Here is a 15,859-nt window from a genome sequence, read left to right as displayed (position 1 = left end):
AATACCTTCCACAGAGCATCTCTATCAACTCTATCATATGCCTTCTCCAGATCCATAAATGCTACATACAAATCCATTTGCTTTTCTAAGTATTTCTCACATACATTCTTCAAAGCAAACACCTGATCCACACATCCTCTACCACTTCTGAAACCGCACTGCTCTTCCCCAATCTGATAATACCCAGATCAATTACTGGATACCTTGCGACCAGAAACACTCCAACACCTACCTAGAAATCATCCTAATACAGTCCCACTTAACATGCTTGATACTCAGTACTCTGGAACTGCACAGAATCTTAAAATCAAAACAGTAAATCTCATCTCGAGCCCATTTGTTTCTATATCACCCTGTCTTTCACATCTGTCATGATAGACAAGAATAGATAATTTGGAGTGCATTCAGGAAATTGGAGGAGACTGTAAATTTCCTTTCTGAGAACTGTTCAACTAATGAAAATGCAGTCTGAATACCATACTGTTTTTCAGTAAATATGAAAGGTTCTTTCAGTAGTCTTGCTATATGAGATTCTTCTTTACTAGATACTGCAAAAGCTACACCGTAACATTTTGAATCATCATTATCATCATTCTATGTGCATGAATAGTATCATGATTAAGGATCTGACTTTTATTACAGAAACAATACTGCTTTTCATAGTATTCACCTAAACCCTGCAAATTTTGATCTCAGGCACCTTCAATGGAGAGAACCAATCAAAACATACTTCTTGAACAGCAATTATGCAGCCTACTCTAATTAGTGTCATTTACAATTCTTATATCAAAGGGTTTAGAAAACTTAGGATGTGATGGTTATCATATACTTCAGTCCCCATAAAAGGAAAATCATTATTCATATGTAGAGTTTCAGAGTGCATCTCACCAATAAGAGATACCTGAAGCCAAGTCCTTTACATCTTAAATTCAAAGTGACCTCACTAGAATCTGCATCTAAATGCTCCTTTGCATAATACAATACCAATATCATAGACAGCCTTAGCCATTTTCATATCAGCAGCTGGCAAATGTACCCAGCAACCATGGTCCACTGTCAATTCTCATAATGAATCATATAAACTCAGCATGGTTTTCATATAAGCTCACAAAGACTGCTGGGACACTTGCTCTCAAATATTTAGCAACACTATCATTCAACTTTAAGTGTTATTATGATGGGCCCAGAACAATTTTGCATCAAAAACCATGTCTTAAAAATTTTCCTTCTCACGAGGAAAGAGAATTCCTTTTAATAATAAATGCGGAACAGCTGATCTTTTAGATAATCATTTAACATGTACAGTTATAAATTTTTCTGAAATGAAAACCAGTTGTCTGCCCAATCAATAATCTTATCAACAGCAGCATACAAATATCTTCCAAAAACGTCAGATGATGACTCGACTGCCTAATCATAGAGAAATTAACGTCCCTGCAAAAGTCTCTACAATGCTTTTAATGGCAGTAATGAAGGTAGTACTTTAACAAACTGTACTGCATTACAACTTCCTGAGGGGATTCTTTAATATACTTGATAACTAAAATTTTATCTTAAACTGGTGTATAAAACTTAAAAGTCTACCTAGAAGACCTATTTTGTGTAACTGCCTCAAAATACCATATCTTCAAGTAGCATCCATGAACATATTGTAGGAACCCATAAAAACATTGTATGGTTAGCAAATCCTCGCTGACACAACTGGATATTTGTATCAAAGGGTTTGTGGGGTTTAAAAATTTCTACAACTACATTAGAATGGAGATACAATTAGTTCTTTCTAGGTAACAAACCAACATATTATTCTTTTCTGCACTTGCAAAGCCAACTAGTTTGTGCATTAATGCTAATGCCTGTTGCAATGGTAGGATCTTTCCTTGACTTAAAAAGGGTTGTAATGTATATCTTCCAACTATAAGGGAGTACATTAAGTATCTGCATTAGATTAAATAAATCTAACAATAATTCTATGGAGGCTTCAGGAACATATTATAACACCATAGCATATTCTATCCTCCCCTAAAGCAGTAGATTCAGTCTGATACAGCCATTTCCCTCAAATCAAACAGCTCATAGACAGCACTTTTCAATGAACTCCTGTTATATATGCTGAAGCTAGATATGCTGGAAGAGTGATCTCTGAATGTAGGATGTTAAAGTGTGAAGCACAGGCAGTCTTTTGTCTACCTGAGGGTTGGTAGTTGGTGAGGGACTGGTTTGGATGAGAAGGTAGACATCTAGCACTGATGCAATGAACTGTGTACAAAACACATGAATTGAGAATATCTCTTGTTTTGTTGTGCTGTACAAAGTACATGCATTGAGAATATTTCTTTTGTTGTGCAAGCGTTGAATGTTTGTGACTGTCATGCAGCCAGAGACTGTTCTGAGCGGTGTGTTGTAGGGTTTGCATTTCTTTTATTATATCTGCCTCTGATAGAATGGATGACCTCTTAAGAAGGTGGGGCATAACTAAAATGAGCAAATGAATTGTTTGCAGAGGATACTAAATGATTCTTTTTCTTGTACAAATGTAATATCAATATGAATTTTGAATGCATTCAGCTTGTTTAAAGCTTCTTCCGTTGTTATTTATGGTATGGGGAAAGTGTGTCATGTGCATGTCATATGTGATGCCCTGCATAATAGGAATTTTGTTGAATGGTTATAACTATTTTGAGTGATGTTTGGGTGCATGTTAAATTCATTATGTCTGGGCTTAAGAGGGTTACAGGATACTTCTCTGATGCAGGCATCCTCCTTTCCCAGGGTGGCCCAGAAAAGTCTCCACAACAGATGAACTCAAGTGCCACTTCTTAGCCTTCTGAGCCTCACCCTTAACAGGCAACCGGTGAGAGCAACTCAACTGCAGTGTTTTCAGGGGCTCCTACCTAATGTTCGTGCCAACTACTTTTAACTAATGTGTCTACCATATGTAGACACATTAGCTGGCTACTTTTATCAAAAGCTGCCAGCTAATGCTCCTACATACAACTTCTATCTTAAGTTGCTCCTACCTAATACTTCTATCTTAAGTTCCCATCTAGAATTCCTACATACTACTTCTATCATTTTTCCAAAAGGAAAGGCGAGCAAAAAGCACTCGTCGCATGAAAATCTACTTACGAAGAATGTGATGTGTGAGTTAAGTGTTGTTAGGGTCATGTGTGAAGAAAAGGAGTTGTATGTTTATGGAGAGAATGCTAGCAGTCCATGTGTGGGTGAGGCAGGAAGAAAACCACAGTTACCCGAGTCATATGTTTATAGAGAGAATGCCAGCAGTCCATGTGTGAGTGAGGCAGAAAGAAAACCACAGTTACCCGAGTCAAAGGAGTGCAACTTGACAAACACTGACTGCTAGCTCATTATGCAAGCGTCAATAACTTTCCTAATACCCAAGAGGGTAGCACCAGTAATATATCTCTCTAGTGAGTGGCTGCCTTCTTTCTATACTACGCACACACATTATATATATGTGCGTACGTAAGTATATATATATATATATATGTTATTTATTCATTATTTATTTTGCTTTGTCGCTGTCTCCCGCGTTTGGGAGGTAGTGCAAGGAAACAGACGAAAGAAATGGCCCAACCCACCCCCAAACACATGTATAAACATACACGTCCACACACGCAAATATACATACCTATACATCTCAATGTACACATATATATACACACACAGACACATACATATATATACCCATGCACACAATTCACACTGTCTGCCTTTATTCATTCCCATCGCCACCTCGCCACACATGGAATACCATCCCCCTCCCCCCCTCATGTGTGCGAGGTAGCGCTAGGAAAAGACAACAAAGGCCCCATTCGTTCACACTCAGTCTCTAGCTGTCATGCAATAATGCCGGAAACCACAGCTCCCTTTCCACATCCAGGCCCCACACAACTTTCCATGGTTTACCCCAGACACTTCACATACCCTGATTCAATCCACTGATAGCATGTCAACTCCAGTATACCACATCGATCCAATTCACTCTATTCCTTGCCCGCCTTTCACCCTCCTGCATCTTCAGGCCCCGATCACACAAAATCTTTTTCACTCCATCTTTCCACCTCCAATTTGGTCTCCCACTTCTCGTTCCCTCCACCTCCGACACATATATCCTCTTGGTCAATCTTTCCTCACTCATCCTCTCCATGTGCCCAAACCATTTCAAAACACCCTCTTCTGCTCTCTCAATCACGCTCTTTTTATTTCCACACATCTCTCTTACCCTTACATTACTTACTCGATCAAACCACCTCACACCACACACTGTCCTCAAACATCTCATTTCCAGCACATCCATCCTCCTGCGCACAACTCTATCCATAGCCCACGCCTCGCAACCATACAACATTGTTGGAACCACTATTCCTTCAAACATACCCATTTTTGCTTTCCGAGATAATGTTCTCGACTTCCACACATTCTTCAAGGCTCCCAGGATTTTCGCCCCCTCCCCCACCCTATGATTCACTTCCGCTTCCATGGTTCCATCCGCTGCCAGATCCACTCCCAGATATCTAAAACACTTTACTTCCTCCAGTTTTTCTCCATTCAAACTTACCTCCCAATTGACTTGACCCTCAACCCTACTATACCTAATAACCTTGCTCTTATTCACATTTACTCTTAACTTTCTTCTTTCTCACACTTTACCAAACTCAGTCACCAGCTTCTGAGGTTTCTCACATGAATCAGCCACCAGCGATGTATCATCAGCGAACAACAACTGACTCACTTCCCAAGCTCTCTCATCTACAACAGAATTCATACTTGCCCCTCTTTCCAAAACTCTTGCATTCACCTCCCTAACAACCCCATCCAGAAACAAATTAAACAACCATGGAGACATCACACACCCCTGCTGCAAACCTACATTCACTGAGAACCAATCACTTTCCTCTCTTCCTACACGTACACATGCCTTACATCCTCGATAAAAACTTTTCACTGCTTCTAACAACTTGCCTCCCACACCATATATTCTTAATACCTTCCACAGAGCATCTCTATCAACTCTTATCATATGCCTTCTCCAGATCCATAAATGCTACATACAAATCCATTTGCTTTTCTAAGTATTTCTCACATACATTCTTCAAAGCAAACACCTGATCCACACATCCTCTACCAATTCTGAAACCACACTGCTCTTCCCCAAACTGATGCTCTGTACATGCCTTCACCCTCTCAATCAATACCCTCTCATATAATTTACCAGGAATACTCAACAAACTTATACCTCTGTAATTTGAGCACTAACTCTTATCCCCTTTGCCTTTGTACAATGGCACTATGCACGCATTCCGCCAATCCTCAAGCACCTCACCATGAGTCAGACATACATTAAATAACCTTACCAACCAGTCAACAATACAGTCACCCCCTTTTTTAATAGATTCCACTGCAATACCATCCAAACCTGCTGCCTTGCCAGCTTTCATCTTCCGCAAAGCTTTTACTATCTCTTCTCTGTTTACCAAATCATTTTCCCTAACCCTCTCACTTTGCACACCACCTCGACCAAAACACCCTATATCTGCCACTCTATCATCAAACACATTCAACAAACCTTCAAAATACTCACTCCATCTCCTTCTCACATCACCACTACTTGTTATCTCCTCCCCATTAGCGCCCTTCACTGAAGTTCCCATTTGCTCCCTTGTCTTACGCACTTTATTTACCTCCTTCCAGAACATCTTTTTATTCTCCCTAAAATTTAATGATATATATATATATATATATATATATATCTTTTCTTTCTTTTAAACTATTCGCCATTTCCCGCATTAGCGAGGTAGCGTTAAGAACAGAGGACACAAGAGAGGAATATAACAGTCAGTTGATATACATCGAAGAGACGAAGCTAGGACGCCATTTGGTAAACATGTGATTGTCCAAAACATGTATAACAATATATTTGGTTGTACTGTCTTTTGTAAAAACATGAGTCTTCAACCATTAATGGCAGGGTGCACTAGAGTTGCTGTATACTGTCAAATATCCTCAGCAAAATTATATAGTGCGGTGCCCCAATACAGGTAAAAGTAAAACATCATCATTTGAAATTTTGCCCCACTATGAGGGCATTGGTATTCAACTGTAAATCATCTTTTGTGATACTCTGCAACATTACTGAAGGGTAATTTGTCTTTTATTATAATTGTGATTCAACTTTCTTCCAATTGGAAAAGATGAGATTGAAATCACATATCTATATGGCTGAAAATAAGACAAAAAATGTATAAACTCATGCGAGTATTAACTGTCCAGTAAATGGTGCTGTAAGCAATATGTGTGAAATGGTACTGCATGTCATGCAGTAACCTCTGCTGATACAAGGGGAAATGATATTCAATTACTTGGAGAACAACCAAGTTAATTCCAAGCAGTGCACAAAAGCGGAAAGAATTTGAATGACAGCCTTAATTCCAGTGATCTTACAGTCCCCTCTAAAGCCTTTAAAAGAAAAGCAAAACAGTGAAATCTATAAGGCCTAAATTAGCCAATTCAAGAAACTCTGACGTTGCTGCATGCAAATGCAAGGATTTCACACTATGTCAGTGTGAAAAATTAAGTACTTCTTCTTAGTGAGCATAGTTTCTAGCTTGCTCAAAGAGAATTAGGAAATAGGAAGAAGATCCAGAAACACAATCACTCAAAACTCATTTTTGAAATGAAATGAGACACAAAAATAAAATGTAGCAGTAAAGCATCAGAACAAGATCCAACAGATTGCGATAGTTGCCATAGTGACTGTACAGTATGTGAGTAGAGCTTGGATTATCCACATTCAACAACACTCAACATTAACAAGCATAACTACAGAAGCAGAAGACTTTATCAAATCTAGCTCAAAAAGCTGAGAGTTGTTGTGTATCTATCGCAGCTGTTAAAGCAGTGTCAATAGCTGTGCACCAGTGCTTTAGGAATATAAAGGTGTCAGACATAAAAAAATGCCATCAACAATAGAAAAATTCCAATCAAATAGCAAAGAAGTGAAAAGAATCACAGATTCAAAAGCTGCACAAGTTGACTAGACTGTAGTTACACATGGAGGAATGGGCAAAACAGAAGTGCATGTGATGAGAGAAAGGAATGTATCAAGTGCTTGTTTAAAATACACAGGATATGTAGTGCAAAAATTGGGTAAAACACTCAAAATTAAAGAGGTAGTTACCAATTCTTTTTATAATTAATACATCAAGTGCTATGATTTAGTAGCCATACAATGTGATGGCACATACGTGAACAAATGATCCATTGGCATTATTCTGCTAAGGGAGAAAGAACTAGGAAAGCCTTTACAGTGGCCCATATGCCTACAAATACAAATGAGCTGCCATCTGCTGCAACACCTTGATGGTGAGACTAGCACACCAAGAGCACTTTGGGGCAAACTTGGAAATGCACTTGCAAATTATTTGGACCTTCCTGTAGTGCAGTTCAGCTTATTGATGCTTCATATATGCCTGAAATTAAAAATCACATGGCTAAAGATGTGAGTAAAGACCAAAAAATCACTGATATTTCAAAATCTGTAAGAAAATGAATCAGAAGATCATGAACCAAGTGCTTTTTTTATTACAGATGGCTAACAACAGAAAACTGGATTTAATGTCATGCAGCATCCTTCCAAGATGAAAACTTCAAAACATTTGTATTTACAGAGTTTGTACCAATTTCATTCCATATCAAATCCAAACCCTTTTGCAAATTTAGAGCAATGCACCTCTAGCAATTAATAACTACTGTATGTAAGATATCTAACACCAAAATACAAGAACAATGTTAACCAATGTTTTACAAAGAAAGAACTTTCTCAGAGACCTAGAAAATATACTCTTGGCCATGTTTTCCAATGACAAAAATCATGTGCTTTCATTTATGAGAATTTTAAAAGTCTGAGCTTGGTCATATTTTGCAATGACATAAATCATGTGCTTTCATCAAGGAGAATAATAAAAGTCTGAGCTAAGAAAAAGCTAAAATTGATAAGGAAATTTCATGCTGAAAAAATCAATCTTGATGCATGTGAATATACAGAACTTCTTAACTGGAGTTTAACTGCAAAATCATAGCCTCACTAACAAAACACATGTTTTTATTCATATGTAAACCAAGAGACTCAACACTCTACAGCTTGAGTTTCCAAAGTAACTTTGGCACTATGTATGTCTTGTAACTAACGCTTCATCAACAATATTTGGCAGTGAATGAAGAGAATGTTGGATAAGAACTGCAGCCTTTAATCAAAAGCTTTAACACAAAAAATGGTTACTATCTGCAACTACGATCCTATACTAATATGAAACTAATGTGAAACATCTGGGGTAAACCATGGAAAGGGAGCTGTGGTTTTAGTGCATTACACATGACAGCTAGAGACTAAGTGTGAACGAATGTGGCATTTTTGTCTTTTTCTGGCGCTACCTTGCTGGGGGACGGGGGATGCTGTTTCCCATGTGGTGATGGAAATGGATGAAGGCAGCAAGTACGAATATGTACATCTGTACATATGTATATGTCTGTGTATGTATATGTATGTATACATTGAAATATAAAGGTATGTATGTGTATGGGCATTTATGTATATGTATGTGTATACGAGTGGTTGGGCCATTCTTCATCCGTTTCCTTGCACTAACTCGATGACATGGGAAACAGCAATCAAGAATAACAAAAGTTATAAAATGTGTAAATGAATGGATGGGCCATTCTTTGTCTCTTTCCTGGTGCTATCTCGCTGACGCGGGAAATGGCGATTCAATGGACTAATAGGGGAGGTGGTGTCCATTAATGCCGAAAGTCTGTTAAATTGAATGTAACCTACGAGCCATTCTCTAATACAAGATACAGTTCTCATGTTTTCTTTTAACTCCTCTATCACTTGATGCCATTTTGAATTGTACAGATTGCAAAGCTATTAACAATGAATTCACAATTCTTAGTATACAACCTGACCACACGATAGCTTGAGGCACACTAAGACCAAAATAAAGCAAGCATAACCCATGCACATGGTGCGGCACTGGAGATTTTTCATCTATCGTTTATTTTCTAAATTATTATTAATCAATGTATTATTATCTGCACACATCAGCGAGGTAGCGCCAGGAAACAGACGAAGAATGGCCTACCCTCTCATATACATAAATGTCCATTCCCACACATATAAATACATATACATATAAAGACATATACATATATACACATGTGCATATTCACACTTGTTTGCTTTCATCCATTCCTGGAGCTGCCCCATCCCACAGGAAACAGCACTGCTACACCCTGCTTCAGAAAGGCAGCACCAGGAAAACAGACAAATTAGGTCAAATTCATTCACACTGTCTCTAGCTGTTATGCGTAATGCACCAAAACCAAAGCTCCCTACCCACATCCAGGCCCCATAGAAATGTGATGTGTGGATAAAGTACTTGCTCTGAAGAATGCACATGAGAAATATTTAGAAAAAACAGATGGATTTGTACGTAGCCTTTATGAATCTGGAGAAGGCATATGATAGGGTTGACAGGAATGCTTTGTGTAAGGTCTCAAGAGTATATGGTGTGGGAGTTAAGCTGCTAGAAGAAGTGAAAAGTTTTTATCATGGATGTATGGCATGTGTACAAGTAGGAAGAGAGGAAGGTGATTGGTTCCAAGTGAAGGCTGGTCTGCAGAAGGGGTGTGTGATGTCTCAATGGTTGTTTAATTTGCTTCTGATGGGGAGGTTAGGGAGGTAAATGCAAGAGTTTTGGAGAGAGGAAAGAGTATGCAATCTGTTGGGGATGAGAGGGCCTGGGAAGTGAGTCAGTTGCTGTTTGCCGATGATACAGCACTGGTGGCTGATTCAAGTGAGTAACTGCAGGAGTTGGTGACTGAGTTTGGGAAATAGTGTGAAAGGAGAAAGTCAAGAGTAAGTGTGAATAAGAGCAAAGTTATTAAGTTCAATAGGGTTGATGGACAAGTTAAATGGAAAGTAAATCTAAATGGAGAAAAATTGGAGGAAGTGAAGTGTTTTAGATATCTGGGAGTGGATTTAACAGCAAACAGAACCATGGAAGAGGAAGTGAGTCACAGGGCGGGGGAGGGGTCAAAGGTTCTGGGAGCGATGAAGAATGTGTGGAAGGAAAGAACATTATCACAAAAAGAAAAAAAATGGGTATGCTTAAAGGAACAGTAGTTTTAACAATATCAGAGGGTTGCACAGAGGAGGGTGGATGTGTTGGAAATGAAATGTATAAGGGCAATATGTGGTGCAAGGTGGTTTGGTTGAGAAAGTAATGAAAGAATAAGAGACGTATGCAAATAAAGAGTGTGACTGAGAGAGCAGAAGAGGGTGTGTTGAAAGGTTTGCACATATGGAGAAAATGAGTGAAGAAAGGTTGACAAAGAGGATATGTGTGGCAGAGGTGGAGGAAACAATTAGCGGGAGACCCAATTGGAGGTGGAAGGATGAAGTAAAAAAGATTTTAAGCGATCTAGGCCTGAACATTGAGAAGGGTGAGAGGCATGCAAGGAATAAAGTGAAATGGAACAATGTGGTATACTGGGGTCGACATGCTGTCAATGGACTGAACCAGGGGATGTGAAATGTCTTGGGTAAACCATACACAGGTCTGTGGGGCCTGGATGTATATAGGGAAATGTGGTTTTGGTAGATTACATATGATAGCTAGAGACTGAGTGTGAACGAATGTGGCCTTTTTTTGTATTTTTTCCTAGTGCCACCTCACTGAAACAAGGGATAGCTATGCTGTTTGCTGTGGGGGAGGATGGTGCCAGGAATTGGACTGGGGAGAAAGAATACTTCCCACATATTTCTTGCATGTTGTAGAGGGCAATTAAAAGGGGAGGGAGTTGGGGCAGGGCAGGGGGGGGGGGGACATAAAATCTTCCCCTCCTGTTTATAACTTTCCAAAATGAACAGCGGACGCCAATTGAGGATATTCGGAGGCTCAGTCCTTTGTTCTTAATGCTACCTCACTAACATGGGAAACGGCGAACATGTATGTCTGAGTGTGTGTTCATGGAGCTAACTTGTTACTGTGGGAAACAGTGAACAAGAGTGAAAAAATATTAATCTATATAATTACCTACTTGTACATAAAGGGGAGAGTTCTGCATTCATGATGCCCTGTCTTGAAATTTCTATATTGTCAAGTAACCCTTTAAACCCTTGTAAATTATCACCATCTCCACACTTTGTTCCCATCCAAACACTAAAACCAATACCTTTTAACATCCTTTCTACCAAGCCTTTTACTTAGTTTATTACTTTGGCCTTAGATTACTCTGGTGCTGCATCTCCTGAATAACTGCTACCCATCAATATTATTCAGCTTTGTAGCCCTCAGCCTCTCACTGTAACAAAATTCTTTAATTCACGTACCATCTTAATAAAAAATCCATGAACTATTTCTGACATTTAAAAATCACCAATGGCATTTTTACTGCACAACAGGCTGTTGGAAATCAAACTATAACAAAAAACTGGTGTAATCCCATCAGATGCAGAAAGTAAGCCCAATGGCAGACTCTGGCTTGCACATGTACGCCCCACCCCTAAGTATGGTGCCTAAAATTATGAAAAAGTAGAGAAAGCTTCATGTTAGTTGGGTTTTTATGAAAAAAAAAAAAAATGCTCTTTTTACACTAGTGTAGCCTTTACGAATCACTGGATGTAGCTGAAGCTTATATTTTTCAACATCAGTACATGTATAATGTAAAAAAATTTAACTATGCCACTAATAGTTTTGAGAGAGTAATTTTGAAATAATATTGTGATAATAAGAGGGTACAAGAACAGTTGCTAAGCATGAGTCCGAATGTTAAATTTCAATAAACTATAGCAATTAAAGCAACATTAAAGAGGATAATGTTTATCTGGGAAAAGGTGGGGCTAATTTATGCAAAACTAGGTACAACTGTAAAAGAAAAAATCAGAATCTACAAAAGCCTCATCTAATAGCCAAAACAAAAGCACAATTAAATCAACATTCTATTCCTCTGTTGCTGGAGATCAAATGACTGCATGCAGCATCAGTTGTTTGCTGACATCCAGCACCACATGCACATTACTCTATCGGGTTTGACTGGTACATTTTGAATAACATACTGAACATTAAGACAAATCTTGGTAACAAGTGAGGTTAGGTTAAGTTTTTGTACAATCTGTTGATCTTTTACGTAATCAAACCAAACATTCTCCCTGATGTATGGCTATGGACCCTCCATAGATATTTCCTAAAAAAAAAAATACGGTACATAAAGCACCTAACCATAGGTAGCCATTCCCATAGATTTCTACTGCAAACATTTGACAAATGTACGGAAAATAAGCACCATATAATAAGTTAATTCTCTCTGCATACTGACAGAGGTACAAAACATTCTAATGAACTTGTCAGATACTATATATGTGGTACAGGATCAGTGCCAGCCTATCAATATAACAGTGGCCCACAAAAAAGAGAAGGTAAGACAGATTTATGCATCACCAACACAGTGAACTTACTAATTCAAAAGTCACAAAAAACTTAGTTTCTGAAGACCTACTAGCAAATTTTTACCATTATGGCTTGTAGACATTATTTGGGGACCTAACCAATGCCTGACTGAAAGCCGAGAACAGTCATTTTAACCTCTTATCAAGACTTGCCGCTATTATACAACTACAATACTATTGTCACGTTTCTAGAAAAAAGTGATTTATCAGTTTACTTGAACATCAAAACTACCTTTGGAAACTGGATACTCAAGAGCTTTAAATAGTTCACCGTGATTATAAAAAGAGTTGCTAAGCATTTGGACCATTATATTTTAAAGAAAAACACTAATTAGGCAACCTGAATATCAAAGAAAACATTGGGTTCTTAAAAGTTAAATTCTGTTAAAACTATTGAACATATAGCTATGAAAATCTCATCTTAATTTTCAATAATCCTGTGAAAATAAAACTAAATACAACAGTGAAGCACAGGATATACAGAAACATATGAAAGTGGGATATGCAAAAGACATAATTAGTATATTACTATCATTTCAGATCCAATTTGTCATTGAGGGTTTCAAAGGTTCTGTTGATATTTTAAAAGTGCATTATAAACCTACTTATACATTAATCAACCTCATATCTTCCCTGATACATACATACATATATATATATATATATATATATATATATATATATATATATATATATATATATATAGCCCCTGTTCACCATCACAATGAAATATAATGGTCTGAATCCTCTGGAAGTATTTCCACAATCACAATAAACAGCACATACGACATATGTAGCCATCCACTTCTCAATGCAGAGATAAAATATACTACTAAAAGAATTATGCCATTTGAAGACAGTTGCATTCACAATTATTGCATAGTCACAGGATGCAATCATTTCTAGGGAACATACCCAAAGGATGTTCAATTCAGGATGTATCATTTATTTGCAGATAATCATAAATTCCAACATTTGTACATTAGGACTTTGTTAATCTTATTAGATGAGGGGATGCAAGTAAATCCAACACAGCTATTTGATCACATGCACAACTGGCACTTCTAGCTCTGTTCATGTTACCGTTTCCAATATGTTTCTTCAACCTGTCAATTTCAAAGTAAAAAATCAGGTATATCACCTAGAACAGATAACGCCAATGGCCACCCACTGAACAAGCCTACCCTTTTAACTTAGAATTCACGTGTACATTTGTTGTATGCAATACCATAAGGTTAAGAAGTTCATAAGTATTTTCTGAGTTACATACTCTACATTTTTACTTCATTCAAAACAAAGTTGATCCTGGTCTACTAAATCTACAACTTCATTAGAACTGCCTACGGTCAATCGAGTTGCTGGGGGGTGTGAGGGAGGGAAGTAAGGGGGAGGGAATCATGTTACATGCCTCAATAAATGTCAGGTTCAGTTCACCTTTCATACCATGGTCAACATAGTCTACATAATGCTCCCCTTAAACTTTAAGTACCGTTCATGGCAATGTACCTATTAATAAGTTGGGTCTCAAGTGGCGAACACATGCAAATGAAAAATTCTCTGCTTAAATTCACCCACTTAAGCCTATCGGCCAAGCCATTAAACCAATAACACTACCATTTATATCTATCTATTTATTCATCGTCCACGATCTTAAATCTTATACAGTTTCCATCATTACACAGGAAGTAAATGCGGAGGCTTCATGATTCCTGACTACAGCATCAACACAGATCACGAGGAAGATATCTCGCCCCACCACCTGACCTTGAACTTGCCGGCATTTTTTTTTTTTCAATTCATTAAACGTTACTAGACATTTCTCCCCACCCCCAGCCTCTAACATTACACACTACCATTCCAAAACCACATTATACAATGTTATGCATGTGACATCACGGCTGTCAAGACAACCTGTATGTCATTTCTGGGTAAAGGAGAGCGGAAAAACTTGGCGGGTAGCATCATCTCTGCTCAATTATCATCGGGTGTCACCGCACTGCAGACGACGCTCTGATATTGTCAGGTTTTATGGAAGTCGTTACTCATCGCTGCGTATAACTCCCACAAACCACTTCGGTGAGTGGTGCAGCAACTTTATTCACATGAAGAAACAGGTTATCATGAACAAACACGGACTAAGGATACAGGTTTTAGGAATGGTTGGTATAATGGCGCCTGATCACAGGCAGGGATTCTGGTTTGGGGTTCAAACAAAATAAGGATATCAGGTAAACGCAAGAAATAATTCAGGAGATAAGGTCGGTAACGTACCTCGGGGTTGTTCGGGAAGGTTTGGGAGGATGAAGGGTACCAAGAAGTCTGCGGGTACGAGGATGGAAGCGGATAATTACGAGGAATCTGTGACGAAAGGTTCAGGATAAGGATGGCTCTGAGCGCTTGTCGCGCCGATGCAGACGACATACAATATTACTCCGCCAGAAGCTTGGCACATTATTTATGTCGTTATTTTTGATAGTTCGGTGAGTTTTATGGAATTCTATTCCTATAGTATGTATGAAAAATATTCTGTAACGCTATATAAATGCTGACTAATTTCAAAGAATGTTAATAATTCTGCATTGAGTTGAGAACTATATTTCACCGCGGCATACATCTAAACAGCTGGCTAGTTAAGCGGCCAGCGTTAAGTGACACCGCGCAAATGTCTGAATTATAAGGATTTGATACGTACGATCGAATTTACATATGTCCAGAACAAGATATACAGTCAAAAGATCTACAAATCATGCCCTCTAAATTACAGACGAAGACTTAACCAGTTTTACTTAGGTGATAAATGCGCTGTAATGTAAGGCAATATTTACGGTGTAATAGCTATTTTCATAATGTCAACTTTGTACCTGCCCTGAAATTCTAGAAAAAAAAAGAACTCGTACCAGAATGTCTACACGACCGGGTCTGTTACTTGTTTGACTCGAACGCACCACATCCGGCAACCGGTTTTCTCTTGATTAATTCAACCGGTTCCTGCTGGGAACTGCTGAATTGGCTGTTATACAATGCACTTCCTGGACTGCTGATACGGGTTATAATGTGCGTTTGTTCTCACTCTCACAGTTAACCAAGTACAATCATACATCACCTAAGCGTAATAAGCTAAGGACAGGAAAATAACTACAAAGGACATGATCCTCATTCGTCAGAAATTAATGCTAATCTTATACAATCTTGATTAAGTCGATTACTGGCGGGTTTCATACAATTCTAAGTCGACCGGTTGTTCGTCACCATACATGTCACCAGTTGTTTACGTGAAATGGGAAACATTTGACTGGTTGCCGATGACTAAGCTAGATTACTGGCAATGGAACA

General features: G+C 38.3%; 1 long non-coding RNA gene across 1 annotated transcript; it reads right to left on the bottom strand.

The window, feature by feature from the left end:
- Window positions 1–7,185: 7,185 nt before the first annotated feature.
- On the bottom strand, window positions 7,186–14,923 carry LOC139746100 (uncharacterized). Its single transcript, XR_011712062.1, has 2 exons — window positions 14,798–14,923; window positions 7,186–7,490 (listed from the first exon to the last, which is right to left on the bottom strand). It is a non-coding gene; the product is annotated as an uncharacterized lncRNA (long non-coding RNA).
- Window positions 14,924–15,859: the final 936 nt, after the last annotated feature.

Source organism: Panulirus ornatus, chromosome 64 (assembly GCF_036320965.1).
Source record: "Panulirus ornatus isolate Po-2019 chromosome 64, ASM3632096v1, whole genome shotgun sequence".
In the NCBI taxonomy this organism is placed as follows: Eukaryota; Metazoa; Arthropoda; class Malacostraca; order Decapoda; family Palinuridae; genus Panulirus; species Panulirus ornatus.
This window is presented reverse-complemented; position numbering and strand designations above follow the sequence as displayed.